Source organism: Camelus bactrianus, chromosome 9, assembly GCF_048773025.1.
Source record: "Camelus bactrianus isolate YW-2024 breed Bactrian camel chromosome 9, ASM4877302v1, whole genome shotgun sequence".
Lineage (NCBI taxonomy): Eukaryota > Metazoa > Chordata > Mammalia > Artiodactyla > Camelidae > Camelus > Camelus bactrianus.
In genome coordinates this window covers 41,718,299-41,740,834 of record NC_133547.1, presented here as the reverse complement: position 1 = coordinate 41,740,834, position 22,536 = coordinate 41,718,299, and the positions used below count along the sequence as shown (strand labels likewise).

The window sequence follows — 22,536 nt, the reverse complement described above, 5'->3', positions numbered from 1 at the left end:
TGACAGTGACATTCAGCAGTGCGGAGATGTCCTAGTAGCAAAATGTGCGCCCTGACCCAGCGGAGCCCAGGAGAAACGGCAGCAATCTGTGCAGTGCTGTCCAACAGAAATCCAGCGCCAGCCACAAGGGTGACCCACAGAGATCGTTTTATATTTTCTAGTAGCCACATTTAAAAAACTAAAACAAAAGCAAAATAACCCAAATGAAATTAATTAATCTATCATTTAGTTGTAGTTAATTTAGCTCAGAATCTCCAAAATATGATCATTCCAACATGTAATCAATATGAAAAAGATTATTACCAAGATGCCTCACATTTTGTGTACTAAGTCTTTGAAATCCAGTGTGGATTTTGGACTCAGGGCACCTCGGTCGGAATTGGCTGCATTTCAACTATCCAAGAGCCACCTCTGGACGGCGCAGGTCAATGGGAACAGCAGAGCCTGGGAGACCAAATTCATGGGGAGTGTGTGAGGGTTCTCCCCACCCCAGTCCACTCAGGAAACAAAGCCAACCACTCTGAGGGTCTCCAGCAGTACCAGAGAGTAGGACTCCACAGGGGCTGGAGAGGGTGCCTGCTCTGTGCCAGGCACTGTTCTAGGGAGTTGGGACAAAATAGATCCCCACGCTCAGAGAACTAACATCCTAGCTGGGAAGATGGACAGTGAACGATAAACATTACAAATATGTAGCTTGTACAGAACGTTAAGAGAGTGGTGAGTGCTGTGAATAAAAAGACCAAGGAGGGCAGGTTAAGGGGATGGGGAGTACAGGGCAGGGGCAGGGGATATGTTACATGGGGTCCACGCTAGTCAGTCCATTGAGAAGGCATGATCTGAGCCAAGGCTTAGCTGGTGAAACAGCCAAGCAGAAAGGCCATAAAACTTGAGTATCTGGTGTGTTTGAAGGAGAGCAGATAGGCTAGTGTGGGTGGAGCACAGAGGGTGAGGATGGAAGTAATGAGTAATAGAAAAGGAAATCAAAATTAACAAAGGAAGAAAGGGGTCCACTGGGCTGCTGTAAGACTTGCGCTCTTAAGCTGAGGAATGGGAGCCATTACAGGGCTTGGGTGAGGAGTGAAGGGATTCCATCTACATAGACCACGTTGGCTGCCTTGTTGAGAACAGACTGGGGGGGTTGGAGGCAAGGGTAGGAGTGGGGAGACCAGTGAGGAAGGTACCAAAGTAATCCAGGCAAGAGATGGTGGTGGTTTGGACCAGAGGAGTGACTGGAACTGGTATCACCATACAGACCTCATCATTGACTCGCCAGGTCTGTGTGACCCAACTCTGACTGTCACTGGCCAAGGGGCACACAGGATGTATCCCACCTTTTCATACCCTCCTGCGCAATCACTATAAGTCATTTAGGTGGCATCTAAACCAAGTTTGAGGTGCAGCTTCAAGGGAGTCATCAAGAAAATGTTATTATATTCAAATGTCACACAAATATATCTGTAATGAAAGTGTTAATGGAGCAAGTGGAGACTTTAGAGAAAAGGGAATCAGATTTTCAGCAGAACAATAGTGTTAGGAGAGGGAGGAGAAGGGGAGGGGAGGAGGAGAGGGGGCCAGGGGGAAGGGAGGGGGAGAGTGAAAGGGAGAAGGGGGAGGGGATGGGAAGGGAGATAGAGAAGGAAGGAGGAAGAGACAGACAGGAGAACAAGATTCATGCAAGTGCTAATCAGCCCGATAGAGGAATAACCTGCTTATGCCTGAGAAATGCCTCAGGTCGGAAACTTGGCTGGACACAGCAGTTTTGGACTTGGTCTGGAATTGTGAAATAAGAACAGATACTGACAGTCATATGTAGAATAGATAAACAAGATTATACTGTATAGCACAGGGAAATACAACAAGATCTTGTGGTGGCTCACAGAGAAAGAATGCGACAATGAATATATATACGTTCATGTATAACTGAAAAATTGTGCTCTACACTGGAAATTGACACAACATTGTAAACTGACTATAAGAAAGGAAGGAAGGGAGGAAGGAAGGAAGAAAGCAAGAGAAGAAAGAAAGAAGAGAAAAGAAAGGAGAGAAAAGAAAGAAAAGAAAGAAAGAAATGAGTCAGGGTGAACCGAAAGAAAGATTTTACTCAAGCCTAAGGGAAGGAAATCAAGTTAGATTAAAATCTATAGGTAAATATATAGCTTTTGAGATTTGCAGGTACTAACTAATATACATAAAATAGATAAAGAGCAAGTTCATACTGTATAGCACAGGAAACTATATTCAGTATCTTGTAGTAACTTATGGTGGAAAAGAATATGAAAACAAATATATGTATGTTCCTATATGACTGAAGTATTGTGCTGTACACCAGAAACTGACACATTATAAACTGACTATACTTCAATAAAAATACATTAAAAAATAAAAAAATAAAATATATGACTAAGCATTAGTAAAGGTAATACATTGTACTTAGTGCACTAGTACGTTTCTGAAGAACTAGTTTAAAGTTTAAAAGTTGACTTTTTAAGGCACTCTCATTTCTTAATGTTACTGTTAAAAGCTAATTTTTAAAAAGAGTTTTATTTCAGGGGAGAAGAAAAAAAAGCGTAATTGTGGCATAGTTAAAGACACTAGACATCAGATTTCTGAGTTTTTAGCTCCCTTCTGTCTCTAATTATTTGTGTGATCTCAGACAAGTCATTTCAACTCTCTAAGCCTCAGTTTTCTCCTCTGTGAAATGAGAGCACACGCAAGATTAAGCTGTTTCCTCTGGCTGTAAAATTGTGTGTATTTTTAATTGAGTGGAAAGTGCATTCATTTCCCCCTCCATTAAAACCCCTAATGGGCTGCCTGACAGTGTGAAAGCCGAGGTCAAGGTCTTAAGCAAGGCACTCCTTATGTACTGACTGTGGGCAAAGGGTCCCTTGAAAGCTGGATTTGCCAACTTAACCCATAAGGCAGCAAACACACACCCGGGCTACCTCTCACAGCTCAGGTGAGCCTGGCCTTGGCCCCGCCTCTCTCATTTAAATATTCAATATCCCCTGTTGACGGTCACTAACAGAGCACACACATGTGCCAAGCCTGGCACCTGGGTGCCAGGACCCAGCTGTGAACAAAGACTAGTGCAGTCCCTGCCTGGTGATGCTCACAGTCTAGTGGGGAAAACAGACATTAAACAAGAGCTATGAATAATTTATTACGAGATTCTAAGCATGCAAAGTACTGCAAAAAGAAATACCGGAACTACAGAAGCATTTAGCAGAGAGCCTAATTTAGTCCCCTAAGCTGGAGGAGTGATATTTAAGTTGACCCCTCCAAGGGTGAGTGGGAGTTAGGTGATGAGAGAGGAGTATTCTGGACCAAGGGAAGGGAACACATCCCCTCTCTTGAGCTTTCCTCCCCTCCTTCCGCCATGTTTACCTGAGGATCCAGCTGGGATTTAGAGAGATAATGGCACTCATTCATTTGTTCATTCATTTATTCATAGCTATTATGATTCTGTTACATGCTGGGAAATCACAATGAACAAGCAGACCCCTCCCCCAGAAATCTGCTCTAATGGAACTTACATCGTCTAGTGGAGAAGTCAGACACATGCAGAAGTGAAATACAATGTTGATGAGCATGGAAAAGAAAATACAGGGAGTGTCAGCTCTGGGGGTAGAGGGTACAATGTCATATAGGAGGTGGTCAGAGAAGGCCTTAGTGAAAAGGCCTAAAGAAAGGGTGAACCTTATCATGCTCAGGGGAAAAGCATTCCTTACAGAGGGAACAGCAATTGCAAAGACCTTGAGTTAGGAGTGTGCCTAGCAGACCTGAGGAAAAGCAAGGAGGTCACAGCAGCCAGAACAAAGGGCACAAGCAAGCCGAAGAGGCCAGAGGGGCTGTGGGGACAGGCTTGGTACGGCCTTGGGGGCCACTGTGAGGACTTGCGCTTTTCCCTGAGTGAGGATTTTAGCAGGGGAGTGACACAACCTGACACACATTCTAGGAGGACCACTCTGACTGCTGTTGAGAATAGACTTTAGGGGCTGGTATCACAGGGACACAGGGAGACCACTAAGGGAAGGTGGCCTGTCCTAGGATAGAGGGACTGAGGTTCTGAGAAGTGCTGGATTCTGGATATAATTAGAGCCAATAAAGTACAGCTGATAAGACTGGATGATGGATTGGATGTGGTGTATGAGAGGAAAAGGGAGTGAAGAGGACACTGAGGTTTTTAAAGGCTTGAGTATCCGGTAAAATGGACTTGCCAGTGAGCGAGATGGGAGAGACGGTGGGAGGAGAGGCTTTGAGGGAGAAATCAGGCGTTTGTTTGGGGGCAGGTGAAGTTTGCGATCTCCATTAGACATCAGTGGAGATGAGCGGTGAGAGTTCAGGGAAGAGGTCTGGAAGGAGAGAAAAACTGTGTATGAGCTGTCAGATATTTACAGCCAGAAGACTCGATGAGATCACTTACGAGTGAGGGTAGATTGGAGAAGAGGGGTCCCTGGAGTCCTCCAACACCGAGGAGGACACTGCAAAGAAAAACTGTGAAAGAAGCCATGACAAAGTTACCTGGAGTGGGTCAACCTTCATTCTTCACCCAGCGCTTTCTCCAATCCCTCACTCCCAGCATCTTCTACATCCAATGCCTGACATGTGAACACATGCACACACATGCACATACACTAAACACGATCTCCTGTCTCATTGCATTCCATGCCTCTGAGAAGAGCTCAAAGAGTGTGGACCGCCTTCTGCAGCCATGCACCGTGAGGGACAGGTTTGGACAGAGGCAGGAAAGTTATCTCCCAGGAGGTCAGCACCCTGCACTGTTATTTTTAAATTCCTTTCCTATTGTTGATTCTACTGATCACTGATAACACTGCTATGCCCATGGGAAAATTACACAGAGAAGACATTTCCTAGGTAAACTCATAGCAATATGAACTTGAAAAATAGTGTTTGATTTTAAAAGCCAGAAAAAGTATGGCATGATATAGATAAACAACAAGTTTCCACTGTACAGCACAGGCAACTATATTCAATATCTTGTAGTAACTCATAATGAAAAAGAATATGAAAAGGAATACATATAAGGGGGAGGTTATACCTCAAGTGGTAGGTGCATGCTTAGCATGCATAAGGTCCTGGGTTCAATCCCCAGTACCTCTCCTAAAAATAAATAAGTCTAATTACCTTCCCCGTCCCCAAATTAAATATTACAATAATAAATAATTTTTTAAAAAAGAAAAAAGGAATATATACGTATATGTATGACTGAAACATTATGCTGTACATCAGAAATTGACACTACATTGTAAACTGACTATACTTCAATTTAAAAAGAGAAAGAAAAAAACCCAGAAAAACTAAGGAACCCTCATATCAAAAGAATGAATCATCTTGTCCACGCCCTTGACTCTGGGGACACCTGAGCCTACCCTAAGTGACCAGGTTGCTGTCTACTCTGTTCCTGGGATCTCAAGGAGGGGTCGGGAAGGAGAGCCCTGGTGGCCCTGACTGTGTGCCACATAGCAGCCACAGGCGTAGCTGTGGCCATCTTCACTTTCATGCAGTTCTTTCTGATCTCTCAGCTAGGGTTTTTTGGCTTTGGGTTGAGGACAATTTCTCTTGCCTTATCCTCTAATAAAAAGAGCCTGTTGAATGGTGACTGGTCATTCAGTCATCCTCCCACCTGGCAGGTTGGCCATCCATGGTGGGACATTATACAGGACATCACCTGCTTTCCTGTGTCCCGAGATCTGCAGATCCCAGCAGCACACGTGGTGGGCAGGTTAAAGGGCCACTGGCAGTTTTGTCCCCAGTGGTCTGATTTGCTGATATGATGAGGATTGCCCAGCACAATAGCCAGTGGGGCCATTCCTTGAGAAAACAGGGAAGTCTGGGAAGAGGAAGGGACCCATCCCCTTTGTGGAGAAGTCACAAACGCACGTGTCCCAAATGAACCCCAGAGGGTGGAGATCAAATTAATACAATCTATTATTAGAAGAAAGTCAGACATAGCAAAAAAGAGCAGCCAAGGAACCCAGATGAAAACAAAGACTCCTCGTTCTGAGGTTCCATTAGAGCCCCCATTTTGTATAGCCACCATATGTCCATAAAGCAGCGGATTTTGGAAGCAGAGAACAGCTGACAGAGGTGTCAGTAACCCAATTTGTGGCTTGTTAGAATGTTACACTTGTTTATCAGCATTTAACCAGACAAGACATTGATGTTAACACAGTGGGAGGGAAGTTGCCTAGACCAATAGTATCCCTTGCTGCAAATTAATTTAAATCCTCTTTCCTTTGTGCCAGAAATGGTAGAGGTAATTCATTTCCAAAGTGTTGAAATGCCACTGAAAATGAGCTAGGGTAATAGGAAAGAGTCAGCAGCAGCTGAACAAAATCCCAGTTTAGCTTTCTTTTGGTAACCTCTCGTAAATGAGACAACGTGAGGTAATACGCTTTATGGCAAGGAAGAAAACAACAGGGTCTATTTAATTTGGGGAATGGGGGAGGGTTTCAGGGCTGGGACAGGAACGTTTCAGGCACAGATTTTTGGAAAACCATGAGCGCTTCTGTGGCCATGGCCAAGTTCATAGCCACTCTGCGCTGGTGGAAACTTGACAGTTTGTGTTTTGGACCTTTTGGCTTGAAGAGTCCAGGGTCTTGGCAAGGACAAGCCCTTTTATCAAGACTCAGTGAAATCAGTGTTCAGATCATTTACAAGATCTCTTCTCCCTGCGCTCGTGTCTGGTTGAGGCTAGGCACAGCATTATTCACCTCTCTGGTTCACACATCCCATTTAGTAGTCACATGGGGCACATGACCTGAAGTTGTAGTGCTTTCTGTTTTCTGCTCCTTGTTGTGTGTTCCTTTGGCTGTTTTATTTCCCCAGGAGAAATATCAGACATGAGAACTACGACTCAGGAGGACATAACCGCTAACGAGATTGATGTGATCATTTAGTTCAGTGCAAACTTTGTCTTTCCAATCATTATGTGCCCACGTTCTACCCAGGGGAAGATGCAGAGGGAGTCAGGGGGCTAAGTTACTCTGGGTTGACTAGGTCTTCCCTCAGAGGGTCCTGTATCATCTCATCCATCCCTTGACTCCCAGGCAGAGTGGGGAGAGGGAGACATCTGCAAGAGTTCCAAGGGGCAGAGCATGATTCCAACATCTGGCTGGGTTTATGCAGGCTGGGTCATTAGCCCCTCTCTATTCACGCCCTTTGCTGTGTGACTTTGCAGTTCTTCCCATAAAGGAATGGAGTATGTTTCCCCACTCCTTAACTTTGTGTTTGGCCATGTGGCAGCATGACAGTTCTGAGTGTAGGTTTTCAGAGGCATTGCATGTTTCCACTTACCTTCAGGTGCCTCTGCCATCTCCACTGGTCCAAGAAGGACGACAAGAGATACATGTTGCAGAGCTGAATCCCAACTTCCCAGCCAAGTCTGGCCAAGATTGGCTGACTGCAGGCACCCCACACAGCTATGAGCTAAGTAAGTGCTTACTACTGTATACTGCTGAGTTCTGGAGAGTCTGTTATATAGAAATAGCAAATGATAATGCCCCATTCAAACCAGAAGAGAGATTCTTATACACAAGTAGACTGATCCTTTGGAGGGAAAGACTGACCTCTACTTGAGGCATTATAAAATTAAGAGAGTCAGGGTATGTTTCCCAGGCCAATGGACTTCTTAGAGTGGAGGGCCACTGCACCATCACCAAGGCCTCCCTCAGCCTCTGCCAACTGGATCATCAGTCAAAAGCCTCAGCTTCACATGGAGAAGCCCTGGTGGGGTGTTCCCCATCCCCTTCTAGAGTCCTAGTACCATTTGTCTAATCCTCCCACCATCTCAGAAGAAAGAAACAACCTTCCATCTATTAGGAACCAGATCCAAACAATGGCTTCGGAACCTCCCTTAGGCTCCTTATAACAGTCATGATGGGGCAGGCTTCCAGATTAATACTTCCAGGACCCAAGGGCGAGAGGCATGGGAGATTCTTCGTTTAGGGGCAGTCAGCTGCCCAGAGATCCTCTTTCTGTGCCATCCAACCCACTGACAAAGCTGAGAGCTCAGGCCAGCCTCCCTAGTGGTCCTAGAGAGATGACATATCTCTGCCAAAGACTTCAAAATGTGAGCACAGGTCCCGGCAGCTTGGATGTGAGCTGTTTTGGGGATAAATACCTGGATTATTTATTTTTCCACTTATGAAAGCCCAGCGATTCTTACATTTCCACTAAGCACAGTTGGCATATAGCACAGAGCCTCATTTTTCCTGCTGTATATATAAATGGTCTTACCCTACCGAGGATCCCTGCTGCAAATGTATGATTAAAGGATTATAAAGGTGATGGAAATAGTAATCATGTCTGTTTTCAGACAGAGCCTTTCCCCAAGGGGCCCCAAATGGCTGTGTTCTTATTCATACCTACAAGGAAAGGGCATTTTGGTGGATGGGCCAATAGACCCCCAGAAAAGGTCAGATAGCAGGTTGCCTCTGGTTACTCAGCTCATCAGCTTCCAGCTTTGATGAGGGGTGTGTGTGGAGGGGAATGGGGGGGCATTGTCTGTCAAAACAGAGTTCAGAGCCTGTGGACACAGCATCATCAGGTCACTCGGACTGGGCCCGGAATCGGGACATAGCCACTGTGGGTGAGCAGATTAGGGACAGACCTAGCAGTCGGCTATGGGGCGGAGCAGCCCAGCAAGCAGATCATTATTTGGAAAAGATGTCATAGGAGCTAGACAGTCATCCTACCTGGCAGTCGGCATCAGCGAGGTCCAGCGGATGGTTTCCAGTTGGTGAACAGAGCACAGCAGAGAGGACCTAGAAAGAGGAGAGGTGTGATGGTTCAGGCTGGATGGCCTGGGATCTCAGCCTTGGCAGGGCTCTAGGACAGGGCTGGACTCCGGAAAGGATGGACCCAGAAGAGCAAGCCAGGGTCCAGGCCCAGAAGACCTAGAGGTAGGGCAGGTTATCATGAGAGTGGAGCCCGGAGCTCAAACTAGGCAGAAGTCCCACCAAAGCTGAGTCAAAGGCCGAGCAGCCAGCTTGATTGGCACTGAATCACCAAAACCACTCGTTAGACTCATTCTGTAGAAATAAAGGTCTGGTTCCAGCACCAGGGATGGAGTGTGCTGCTGGGAGGGTGGTAAGGGAGGTGGGGCAGCTCCTCAAAAGCCCATTGAAGTTCAGGCTTCTGGGGGTCGCAGGGACTTTAGATCAGTTCCAGCCAGAATTTTCCTTCCGTATAGAATCACAGAGTAGAACCAGTTAGGTATCAGGACAGAAGGTTGATTGAGTCCTAGCCCAGCTGCACCACGGCCCCCCTGTGGGACTCGAGCTGAGGAGCCTACCTGGCCCAGCCTCAGCTCCCTCACCTCCAGCAGAGACAAGTACCTCCCTGACTCCCTCCCACACACATCACTGTTATGAAGAGCACATGAAATAGCCTATCAAATCACCTTGGGAAAAAGTGTAATAGTAAGGTGTTGTCAGTATTATTATTAATCCGACACGTGTAGCATCTTCTCTCAAAATCGAATTTCCCAAGACTGATTTGCCAGTTTGAGAGCTCTCCAGTCCTTTGCCCTAGTCCCCTACTCCTGGATACTTTCTCATCCATCATTCCCCCGCAGAGATTTCATTGATCTTAAAAAGAGATAGAGCCATAGCACTTGAGAACTGGGGGGTGGGGGTGGGGGAGCGGTTAGCTAGTCATCACCTGATTAACCGTTTTATTTTAGAGATGTGGCACTAATGCACGCATGGCAGATGTCACCTGCTCGAGGGCACGTGGCTAGTGCCCTGAGCTGGAAAACACAGTGCCTGGCACACAGTGGGAACTCAGTATATGGAGCTTTTGTTATTATTCCAACGATATCATGCTTTCACTAAACAATCCATTTTGCTACTTATCAATCACTTTGATGAAAAGGTTTGGGATGGGGAATAGTGAAGACTGAAGAAGGGGGATGTCATAATTAATATTACAGAGGACAGTTTTAGGTTATCTAAGGCCACCTTAAATGCCTCCTCTTCCAGGAAGCCAAAGCTGGTGAGGGGCTCTTCCCATCTTCTCACTGTATCTTCTTATCTCTTGTCCTTCCTTATTCCATATGCTTAAACCAAAAGTGCTCCTTTACTTGCCTCTCTCTCTTTCTAGACTGCTGGTTCCTTGAAAGTAGGAACTGTGGCTTTCTCAAAGTGGAATCTACAGTGTTTAATGAATAATATGTGAAGCTGTGGATTTTAGTGTAGTTCAGGAATCTGTCTGATGCTTCTTAGATGTTCTTGATTTGTTTGAGCTCAAGGACCCAGAGAGTCTTGGACCAAGAACCAAAAAAAAACATTGTCCTCATCCCAGTTGATTTACATACAACCTGTATGACTTTAGTCAAGGCACATATATTCTTTAAGTTTCAGTTTTGTCATGTTTAAAAAAATAAAAGGGCTATCTATGAAAAGCAATTTGTCAATAACTAGTAAGTTTACAAAGGGACAAATTCTTTGACCAAACAATTCCTCTTCTAGAAATTTATCTTCAAGTACACTCACAGACATCCTACAGACAAACTTCCCAACAGGTTATTCATTGCAACATTATTTGTAAAAGTTAAAGATTAGAGAGACTTAAATAGGCTTGTTAAATATACTAATTTATATAATAGAATACTATGCAGCCACAAAAAGAATGATATAAATCTATATATACTGATATCAAATAATAACCAAAAAATATTATTAAGTGAAAAAAATACAAGGTGCATAACAGTGTGTAAAGCAAGCTTTCCATTTGTATAATGGAGGGAGGTTATATGTGTGAATTTTCTTGTGTCTGGAAGGCTTCTCAGAGAACTGGTGACCATTGGTTGCACCAAGGGGGGGCTGTGAACAGAGGAGAAGGGCTTTCCACTGTATAGACTTTAGGACCTTTTGAATTTTGAACCATGTGAAAATCAATAACACATTTTAAAAGAATATCAAAAGAACACAAAAAAAGAATGAAAGTCCCAACCCATTCACGCAACTGTTGTGAGAAGTGTCCAGTGAGACTGTTGCTGCTCCCAGGCACGGTTGTCCCCTTGCTGCTGAATTTGAAATGGGAAGCTGTTTTCCAATCAAGATCCTGTCCTGATCATCCACAGGGATCCACAGCACAGCCTTCTAGTAACATTTAGGTAAAATACTGCCACTCTCCATTACCAGAACTCCAGTGAGGAATAGAAGGGGCAAGGCTCTCCCAGGACGGTCCAGGACTGGAGTCTAGGAGCCCCGGGACACCCAGGTCTGGGGTCAGCTGGCCTGCAGCACACTCTTCCTGTCTTATAGAGACTAAGCCCACATGGGCTTTAGAGGTTCAACACATACACAGGGTAAGGCGGCCTGAAGCACAGGGAGGACCAAGGAAATTTTGTCTCTGTGGCTAGAAGGATTTACTTTGTCTCCTTTATCCTCTGGCTGGTTCTCTTTCTAAAGATTTTTTTTTTTTTTTCAGTTGAAGTATTGTTGATTTGCAATATTGCCTTAGTTTCTGGTGTACAACATAGGGATTCAGTTATACATGTATATTCTTTTTCATTATAGGTTATTACAAGTTATTGAATATAGTTCCATGTGCTGTACAGTAGGGCCTTTTGTTTATCTATTTTATATATGGTAGTTTGTATCTTAAAATCTCAAATTCCTAATTTATCCCTCCCCCTTTGGTAACCACAAGTTTGTTTTCTATGTCTGCGAGTCTGTTTCTGTCTGTTATTAAGTTCATTTGTGTCATTTTTTTTAGATTCCACATATAAGTGGTATCATATGGTATCTGTCTTTCTCTGACTTACTTCACTTAATATGAATATCTCTAGATCCATTCGTGTGGCTGCGAATGGCATTATTTCATTCTTTTTTGTGGCCAAGTAGTATTCCCTTTATGTATGTACCACATCTTCTTTATCCAGTCATCTGTCAATGGACATTTAGGTTGCTTCCATGTCTTAATATTGTAAATAGTTCTGCTATGAACATTAGGGTGTATGTATCTTTTCGAATTAGAATTTTCTCTGGATATGTGCCCAGAAGTGGGATTGCTGGACCATATGGTAAGTCTATTTTTAGTTTTTTAAGGAATCTCCATACAGTTTTCCATAATGGCTGCACCAAAGTACATCCCCACCATCAGTGTAGGAGGGGTCCATTTTCTCCACACCTTCTCCAGCTTTTACCATTTGTGGACTTTTTAATCATGGCCATTCTGACTGGTGTGAGGTGATATTTCATTGTAGTTTTGATTTGCATTTCTCTGATAATTAGTTATTTTGAGCATTTTTTCATGTGCCTATTGGCAATTTGTATGTCTTCATTAGAGAAATGTCTGCTTAGATCTTCTGCCCATTTTTTGATTGGGTTGTTTGGTTTTTGTTGTTGTTATTGAGTTGTATGAGCTGTTTGTATATTTTGGAAATTAAGCCCTTGTCAGTTGCATCATTTGCAAATGTTTTCTCCGATTCCATAGGTTGTCTTTTCGTTTTGTTTATGGCTTCCTTTGCAAAAGCTTATAAGCTTAATTAGGTCCCATTTATTTATTTTGGCTTTTATTTCTATTGCCTTGGTAGACTGACCTAGGAAAACATTGCTACGATTTATGTCAGAGAGTGTTTTGCCTGTGTTCTTTCTAAGGTTTTATTGCTCTTAGAGTTAGGAGGGAGATTCTACCTTAGGGAAGGTAACTGTGAGCTACAGACCAGAACCAGCTATATTTCTAATAACTGACTGTCTGACTATGATCAGACATATGAAGGACAGTGAAGAGAACCACTGACTCTAAATGTCTTCCCCAAGGACGCCTGGAATCACACCATTAGCCGTTTACATGTTAATCGTTGTCATCAATGTGCAGATCCTCTCTTTAAATTTTTTTTTTCCCCCTAGGAAGGATAATATCTTTGAAAGAATTAACCCAAAAGAACATTCTTCCATTGATTCAATGATTATTGAATGTTAATTCATGCCAGGCCCTCTATCAAGTACCTGGACCTATAGGCAAATAAGACAATCATTGATCTTAATAATAAATATCACAGCAATGATGCTGATGCTGATAAAATTATCATGGCAGGCACTTTTCTAAGCTCTTTGCATGTATTTGCATTGAATTCTTGTACCAAATTTGAGTAGGTAATGTTATCATCTCCATTCATTAGATGGGGAAATGGAGACACAGATTTAAGTGACCTGTCCAAGATCCCAGAGCAGGTGAGTGAACTGGTGTATAAACTTTTTTATCTAACAGATATTTTTCTAGGAAGAGACAATAGCCAGGAGCTGAGGCCCTAGGTGCTGTCTCCCCAGAGATGATACAGATGAGACACCTGACAATCCTCAGGCTAACTCCTCCCTGGTGATGGTGGAAAGGGCTCGTGGCTGTACAAGATTTAAGGCGGTACAAGAGAAACTGATCAAAAGAGCAATCAATGGACACCAGCCAGGGTGCCTGGGGAGCTCAGTAAACAGAAGAAGCCAGCAGAGGGAAAGGGCCCAGGCTGAATCAGTATCATCTAGGCTGCACTTCTGCGCAAGTTTTGCCTAAAACCAGCACAAGGCCTGAGGCTCAGGCATCCAAAGACCAAGGGAAACGAGAGATAGAAATCTATCGCTGGCAGCAGTATGGAAGTTGAGCGAGGTAACGAGAAAGGACACATGATCCAAGGGATGCAGCCACATGAGGAGTCAGCCAGCGTGGGAGGGAGACGGGAAAGGCCTGCAAAACCCTGGATGAGTCTTTTTTTTCTCCCCACTGGAGGTACTGAAGATTGAACCCAGAAGCTTGTGCATGCTAAGCATGTGCTCTGTCACTGAGCTATACCCCCTTGCAAAATCCTGAACCACACTCCGAAGTTGAGCTCAGCCAACTCAGTGGAACTGGAAACAGGATGCCTTGGGTCTTGCTGAGTGTCCCCAGTCTCTTCCTAAGTGGCTCAGAGCTGGACTGATTTCCAGGCCGGAAACTCAGTTCAGGACATTGAACTCAGGCTGATCTTGGGCACTTCTCCAGCCTTGCTCCCTCCTCTTGCAGACTCTGGATGTGCTACTGAAACGGGAGATAGTCCCTTCCTAAAGCGCTCCCTGGGACACAGAATTGAGCCCTGAATGGTAACTTCATTCACTTTCTGAGTTCCCTGCCAGCTCTTCCCCCTGCCGAAGTGAAAGCTGTGTGCTTACAGGGAAAGCCAGTCTCCCTCCCTCTGGACCTGATCTTCTAGGACCTGGGAGGCCGGAACCATGGAAGCAGGAAGAGGGCCGGGGATTGGGGCGAAAACAGACTCAACTGTCACCAAGTCTCAGCATCAGGACCGGGCCCAGAGGACTCATCTGGGATCTGGGAGCGGAGGGGGAAGACGAGCTGTAGTCTATTCTTGAAGAAAATGAAGCCTGTTTTTTTCCCTCCCTGATTAGCATTTTTATTGCGTCCCTCCTATTCGCTCTGCCCGCTCATAATTAAATACTGCCCATGGTGTCTCGTCTGTCTTGGTAATGTTCTCCTGGACACCAATGAATTGGATTTTCTTTATGGACTTGCTCCACTGATAGAAGATAAGACTTAAGTTCTATGCGTCCCCTGGCAGGGTGGGTCGGCCCTGGGGCTGCCTCGCATTGAGGTCAGGAGCTTCCTCCTAGTGACTCTCTTGGAGTCTCAATCGGAGATCTTGGAGGGAAAATTTTAAAAGCACCAGGCCTTCTTGTCCTCAGAGCAGCTGCCTTGGGGGATGCCTCTGGGTATAAGGCAGCTTCCTCTGTTCTGCTTAGGGAGGCCTGAGGCCCAGAGGCAGGCAATGACTCTGGAAGGTTAGAAAGAAGAGATGGGGAGAGAGATGAGGCTTTCGAGGAGGGAGACGAGACTTTGGCCAGGATTCCAAACAGATCCCTGAAGGCTGGTTCTAGTCCCCGTACTCCTCTCTGCCTAACTCGTTCTGTTCATGTGACGCACAGTTTGGCCATGACTGTGGCCCCTCGGGCCACCCCCCTCTGTGTCATCATACCCCAAGCCTTCCTTGGCCTGCTGTTCTTTTGCCAGCCCCCTCGCTTCCCTCCACCTCGTCCCCATCCCCGTGTCCTCAGAAGTCTCCATCCTACTTCCAAGGAGCTGCCCGGCATTCCCCACTTTCCCCTCCATTCTGCCCTTTAACCAAAGCTCTGTTTCTCCTCGTGTCCGACTTGTGCCGGGATAGAGAGTGGATGAATCTGCCTTTGAACCTTCTCAAATGCAGGTTTATCCATCTAGACCAGCGATTCAGTGGTTCTCAAAGTGTGATCCCCAGACCAGCAGCATCAATTTGCATTTCGGATCCTGTTAGAAATGCAAGTTCTGGAGCTCCGCCCCGAACCCTAGTGAATTAGGAACACTGAGGGTGGGACCCCGCAACTGGGTTTTTACAAGCCCTCGCCCTCCTGCTGCACACTCAAGTTTGAGAGCCACTGCTCTAGACCAGTTTTCCACAACTTCCTCTCAGCAGCATCTTCTCTGAAGCCCACACTCTCTGCGTATTGCCTTCTACCAGCCTGGACCAGCCTTCCGGAAGGAGACTGCTGCCCTGCCTCTGACCGCTTTCCCCAGAGCTGTGTTTGCCTCCTCTCACATCCCTGCGCCTCGCCTTCTCCCTTGGCAATGTCCTCTTCCCTCGACACATTAGCTGTCATCTCTGGGCTGATGATTTCCACATGCACATTTCTAATGAGCACCACTCTCCCAAGTGCTAGAAATACCTTCCTTCTGCCTATCAGGCATTGACCTTGACTATAGCAAACTCCTTACCTACTCATCCCAAACAGAGCTCCCCAAACTGAGGTCTTGGGTTCCTTATTTCAGTCTATTCCCCATCCCCGATTCTACTCAAGGAGATTTTTCCAACTCTTCCATTTCCTTCAGCACTCGCCCCTCCCTCCTGCACACACACTCCCACAACCAACCAGTCACTGGGGCCCACAGATTCTGCTGCTCCCCCTTCTTGGCTGGGACTGTCTTCACTGCTAGTTCAACAGCCCAGTTCAGGCTCCCCTCTCCCAGCTCCCACTTCTACCCTCCCTTCTCACTGCTCTTGTTTTTGCTAAAACACGGTTCTCACCATCACAGTCCCTCGCGTCCACAGGATGCAACGCAACTGGGCTTTCCATCATCCGGCCCTTCCTGCCCGGCTCCCTGCTGATCTCCCCGCTCTGCCTGCTCTCCCACCGCTAGACGCTGCTCATTTTCACACCTCTGTGCATCTGCTCATGCTCTTGTCTTTGCCCAGAATGACTTTCTGTCTCAAGAGCTGCTTCTCACCCTTAAACATGCAACTTGATGCACCCCATCTCGTGTGCACTCTTCCCAGACACCCCTTCCCTCTCCCCCCGGCTCTGAGCTCAGGAGGGCATTGCTCTTGTCCTTCTGATAAGTCACACCCTCTGCATCGCTGATTTGTCATCCTTCCCATACTGATCATTTCCTCGAAAGTCTCCATTGTGCCTCAGTCATCATCATCTTTCCAGGCCAGAGTGCGATTTGCAGCACATAGTGGGAGCTATATTGATACTTGTTTAACTTGCTTGATCCAGCTATTACTGAGAAGACTGAGACCTGCAAACACACCATCACACATAATCCTCTATCCGCTTTTTTTGCTCCTCCCTTATCATCTCAGGAAAGTGGCAGTGGTTGGGAGCAGGATCTGTCATTCCCCCATGCTCCCCAGCCAGCTCTGAGACACTGGCTCCTGCCCTCCTCACTTCTCTTCTGTGTCAAAATTTCTCCTGTATGAGAATGGTGGAGAAAATGAGCAGGATTTACCCCTCAGGTCCCACCCAGTGAGGGTCCCATTCTGCCTTCAGCTCAGTTTGATGAACTCCCTCCAGCAGAGGAAGGAGGAAAGGAGTATTTCCCACAATCCTGACCCTGGCTGGACATGCTTCTGCAATCGCGGAGTAGAAATGTGCTATCAGGGGGCCTTTCTTGTGGCCCTGGATTCTGAGCTACGGAAGGACGTCCACACCCAGAGACAAGCAGTAGTGCCTAGAATGCAATCAGCGCCCAGCCAGTGTTTGTTTAATGACTAACAAAATGCTGAGGAACAGAAGAGGATCTCAGAGACCTTCCCCCTCATCCCCAGGGCTGCCCGCTCCTGCCTTGCAGCCTATCTAATCCCAGAGTCTCTATGAAGAAAAGAGTGAGGCAGCAAAAAGGAAGATGGAGAGAGACTTGAAAGGAATATTTTTCCATGATTCTCTCCTCTGTTTGCCTCTGAGGAGAACCTCTGGATCAGGAAAAACATACAGGCTTCCTGGGCCACCAAACCCTCTTCATTCTTGGCCTCAGCTCTGGGCTTATGCCCTTCCAGACTATGGACAGAAAGAGGTAGACAGACTAGCTTGGAGACAACTTTAAGTGAATTCAATTACCATAGCAACCAAAACCACCAGAATGGAGATTAGGCTCCAGACAGCAGTGATCCAGGCATCCAAGGCAGGCAGCAATCCAAAGGCCATTGCTTGCGGGACCAGAGGAAGGGGGGGAAGGGGGACCCCAGCTCAATCTACCCAGCATTCCCATTCACCTGCACTTTCTGGGACGCCTCAGAGCTCTAACCTGCAAAGGAGCCGGCATTCATCTCTGCTGGCAGCTGCAGAGACCTGGCAGGGGTGGGGGGTTAGAGGAATGAGCAGGTGCTGGCCTTCTGCTGGCCTCTCGTTTCCTACTGTGACCTTCCATGGATGGGCAGGGAAGCAGGTGGCCTTCTGCACATCTCTACAGAGTAAGATGCAAGAGTAGGAGCTCTGGAGTCAGACTCTTTGGTTTTAAATTCCAGCCCAGCTAATGTTCTTGAGAAAATTGCTGAACTTTTCTGTGCCATGGTTTTCTCATCTGATAAATGGGGATGACAGTATCTGCTCATAGAAGTGCTGTAAGAACTAAAAAATAAGAATGCTTATAAAGCCTTACGTAGCACAGTGTGTGGCACATATTAAACGCCGGGCAAGAGTTTGCTGTCACTGTGTCACTGCTGTTGTTAACAGTTTCATGATGATGATGAGGGCTCCAGGCACCAGCCCTTTCTGGCTCTTGTCTATTTCCCTGCTATGAACACTTTGCTAGGGCAACGCACCAGCCTGAGGCAGGCAGAGAAAGTTCCCAGGAAGCTGACAAGCTGGGACATAGTGGTCAGTCCCCTTTTGCTCCAGAAGCTGGTCAGAAACCCAGAGGGACTGTATGGGCCACCTGGCAAATGACTGTAGGCCTTGCTCTCTGGGGACTTTCTCTGGGCCCACCAGTGTGGTCAGCCAGCTGTGGTCAGCCTGGGGGAATCTTGGTAAGAACAAAACCCCAGATGGTCTCATTCACCTACTCTTTTTGTCCCAACAATGTTAAACGTGTCTATGATCTTCAGCCCAAAAGAACTGTTGCTTTCTCTGAAGGTGGGTCCCCATTAAAATAGGGATAAAAATAAAGGCTGATTTCAGACAAATAATAGATTCGTTCACATGGAACTGAGGGCAGAGGTAGGCACTGCCTTTACGCCCCTCACCTTGTGTGTTCATGGGCTTTATTTCCCATGTGTCTGAGGGTAGAGATGACTCTCTTTGACGATGCCAAGAACTTGGGACCATGCTGGGGAAGGTGCATCTGGTCCACCTCCAGGGAGGTGCCCGTTCATTCCACAAGCATTTTTGAGCACTAGTGATAGTTAGCCCTTGTCCAGCTGCCGGAGAAGCCAAGACGAATAGGACTCAGCAGTTCATCTTGGTGGTGATGAAAGACCTCAGAGAAACACACCATGAGGTGCTACTGGACAGGGGAAGCGTGGGGAGGATGCCCGGGGCAGTGTGGCTGAGCATCGGAGAGGACTGGTATCTGGACTGTGCTAGAAGGAGAATACATTTTGCCCAGTGGAGAAGGAGGAAGGACTTTGCAGGCAGAGAGAACAGCAGGTGCAAAGAGGGAGTGTGAAAGGGCCTGGTGTGTCTGGGGGAGGTGAGAAGTTTAGGAAAGATAGAGCGTGCGCGCGTGTGTGCGTGTGCGTGTGCGTGTGCGTGTGTGTGTGTTTGCGTGCATGCATGTTGGGGAACGATAAGGAGGTGGAAAGAAGTATGGCAGGAGATGAGACACAAGAGTTAATCTCTCCTCTTATCTCTTAAGAGATGGGCAGTTCTATCAGCCTCTAGATACTGTGGTCTGCTATGCTGGACTTGGTCTGGGCTTATTTTGGAAATTCATTCCCCTACAACCAAAGGAGTTGTTGAGCTGGTTTTAGAATCCCAGCCTGTTTCTTAGAGTCTGCATAGCTTGAAGGTCTTGAATGTCCCCAGCTGACAGATTCCTCCAGCACAGACAGCTCTGTCTGGAAAGGACCCTGAGAGAGAACTCTGACCCATCCCCACTCCAGGAAGGGCTGCACCTACACCCCCAGCCGGTTCTGCTTTGCAGCCCCCTGCCCCAGACTGGCATGGTCACCTGCTGAGGCATCACAGCCTGTTCTGGGACCCTGTTTTCCTGCTCTACATCCAACCAATCAGAGTCTTGATAATATTTACCTCCAACATATTTCTCTCACGCGCCCTCCTCTCTGTCCATCCACCGCTGCCCTAGCTGACACCCTCAGCATCGCTCCCCTGGAATCCTGCAATAGCCTGCTAATTGGTCCCCCTGCTTCCCATCTGGTCCTACTCAAATCTGTCCTCCACACTGCTGGGCCAGGGTGGGTTTTTCTAACAGAGATCTGACTGCACCGTGCCTCTGCCTGGAGCCCTTCGCTGGCTCCCGGTGGCCTGCAGGATAGAATCCATCTCCTTGGCTTAGATTTCCAGCCTCAGGCCCTGCTTTGTCCTGCCCCTAGCCTCACATTCCAGGCACATCTGTGCTCTTTGTAGCCTGGCGTCTTTGCCGCTTGCTGTTTGCTTCTTCTTCTTCGCTGTTGGGCTGATTCCTTGTCCTCTTTCCAGACTCAGCTCAGGTGTCATCTCCTCCAAAGCATCTTTCCTGACCTCTTGGGCTGGACCAAGCACCACCCCCATGCTTCCCTAGCTCTTTGTGTACACTGCTGTCACATGTCCTAGCTCTGTCACTAGGCAGCTCTGTGATGCTCACCTCCAATTCTTCATCTGAGAAATGAGAATAATCATAGATCTTTCTCATGAGACTGAGAATTTGTAAAGCTAGCTCCTCTTCACACCTCACTGACCCCCCAGTGAGGTTAGTAAGCCTACACGTGAGTGCAGTGCTCACACCCACTACCTGTCTTTCTCTTTAAACCGGGAGCTCTGGGAAGGCAGGGTCTGTGTCTTATCTTGCTCACCTCCATGTGCCCGGATGATAATGAGTGGATCTTCAATAAGTACGTGTTAAAGGAATGAATGGTTTAATAAGTGTTTGTTGAACTAACATTAGTCGATGAAGACCTATCAGTTGAATTAAAATGTCTATTGAATGCCAGGTGCTGGGCTAGGGCTCCCCTGTTAATACCTAGGTGGGATGAGAGTACAGATAAGACAGTGCACACTCACCTGTCCTGGTCAAAACTGCACCTGGAGTTGGGACTTCAATTCAACTGATTAGCATTTGAGTTGGATGAGATGAGAAGTAAAAGGAATTTCCCAGGGAAAACCTGTAACTCGCACTCCCTCACATCCCTCTTCACCACCCCACAGCTGTAAGCAGCACTGTAACCCACTGAGAAGGCTGTCCTGTGTTTCCTTTTTTATCCACTTCAGGAATCTGTAGCAAAGAGAGCCGGCTAACACTGAGCCTGTATTTGCAAAACTGACTTAGGTGTTGCTTAGGATGTTGAAAGCTTACCACTATGGGAATTCCGGTTGGTCTGGATGGGAGGAGGGTCTGAGGAAGAAAGGGTATTCACCCTCTTGTCAAGAAAGGACAATCTTCTAACTTTTTAAAGCATGTGTGATTTTTTTTTTCACACTGAGCCGGGCTGTCTCCATTCTTTATGACTCTGGGCATGATTTAACACATACACTTAAAAAATGGAAGAACGACTTCTTAAATTTGCAGTAAATGTATTGTTCAATAGATTTGATTTACTAGTTATGAGCTGTAGAAGAGCCGCCATGGCGATTTATCGTGATGTCTCAGGAGTTGGAGTCCACTGCTTCTATCTGCTCTAATGCCCATAAAAATAACCCAGTGAAGGGAAGACCCACCATGCATCTTGGCACCAGCTTGGATTGTAACCGCCACACCCTACTCAGTATATCAGGGTCCCCTTCCAGAGCATGGCAGATGGGGGAGAGGCAGGGCACGTTCCATGGATTTAGAGGCATTTGTTCTGAGCTGTTGGTTGGGGTCAAGGAGCAGACCCTTTGGGCATTGCAGCTTGTGGGAGATTTATAAGGCTCCACTTGCCTCCCTGGTGACTCTGTAGAGGAATTAAATGGATGGAAAACCTGTGTGTGTGTTTGTGTGTGTGTGTGTTGAAGGGAGGAGGGACTGAGACATAATTTAGAGGGATGTAGAAGGGTCAGTCTCTTGGGAAAAACCTCTGCAAGACAGTCTTTTGATTCCTAAAGCGACTGAAAGCATCTCCTTCCTGTTCTCCAGGGAAGACTTGAAAGTGTGGGAGGTTCTATAGCTGGTTGGAGGGCCAAGAGAGAGAGACAGCAGAAGACTGTCCCAGGCTGCGGAGCAGGTAAGACCTCCAAGGAGAAGCATTTCCAGGCCTAGCCCTACATGTAGGCATAGCTAAGCAGAGGTGTGGAAGCAGGAGAGAGTTCCCGCAGGAGGAACAGCCTGAACAAACACTCAGGTAAAAGGAGAGCTGGGGGTTTAGAGAGCTGCAGCGCTTCTAATACGGCAGGAATACAGGTGCAAGGGGCCTAGGACCACAGTGGAAAAGCAGAAGATGAGGATTCGATGAGAACATAAGAGATGTTACGGTGTGCCTACTTAATTCAAAGGGCAATGGGGATTCTGAGAAGGATTTCAACCAAAGGGCAACATGTTTGGACTCGTGTTGTGAAAAGATCACTCTGGCTGCTGTGGAAGACGGATTGAAGTACTTACTGGACTCCTTGATTAGGCTTCCATTTTTGGAAAACTCCCTGCCTATCCTCAGCTTAGGCCAAGAAGCATATCCCTGGTCCCCACCCAGTCTCTTGGCATCCGCTGCTTAGCACCTTCATGGATACTGGGGTGAGAATGAGATGCTGCCCCTGCTCTCAGAAGACACAGTCCAGTGAGACAGACAGGGCTCATTCTGTTTGAGGAAGTCATAGGAAAGCATGTTACCAGTGAATACAGGAGGGTCACAGATTATAGCAGGAAGGTTAACTCAGGGAGGCAGGAGCAAAAAACCCTAGGTCTGGGTGAAGGGAGAGGCCTGTCATGTCTGAGGAACCCTGATTGCTGGCTAGACCATCCTCTGTCCTCTCATGAGCAGCACCTCTAGCTTTTCCGTGGGGATCTGGGGAGAGGTACATTGAGAAAGCTGTATCTGTCTAAGACCTGTCCAATAGAACTTTCTATGATGATGGAAATCTTCTCCATCTGTACCTCCAGTGTGGTAGCCATGAGTCACATGTGGCTATTGTGCACTTGAAATGT

The 22,536-nt window shown here is 46.7% G+C and overlaps 1 protein-coding gene across 5 annotated transcripts in view; it reads left to right on the top strand.

Moving 5' to 3' along the window:
• Window positions 1-22,536, top strand: part of KCND3 (potassium voltage-gated channel subfamily D member 3) — a 526,784-nt gene that overhangs the window by 296,669 nt on the left and 207,579 nt on the right. The window contains exon 9 of one of the 5 annotated variants that reach the window (XM_074370167.1): window positions 21,535-21,622. The exons of the other annotated variants lie outside the window; for them this stretch is intronic. The gene's annotated coding sequence lies outside the window, so the exon portion shown is untranslated. The remainder of the gene's footprint in view (window positions 1-21,534; window positions 21,623-22,536) is intronic. 5 annotated transcript variants of the gene reach the window in all.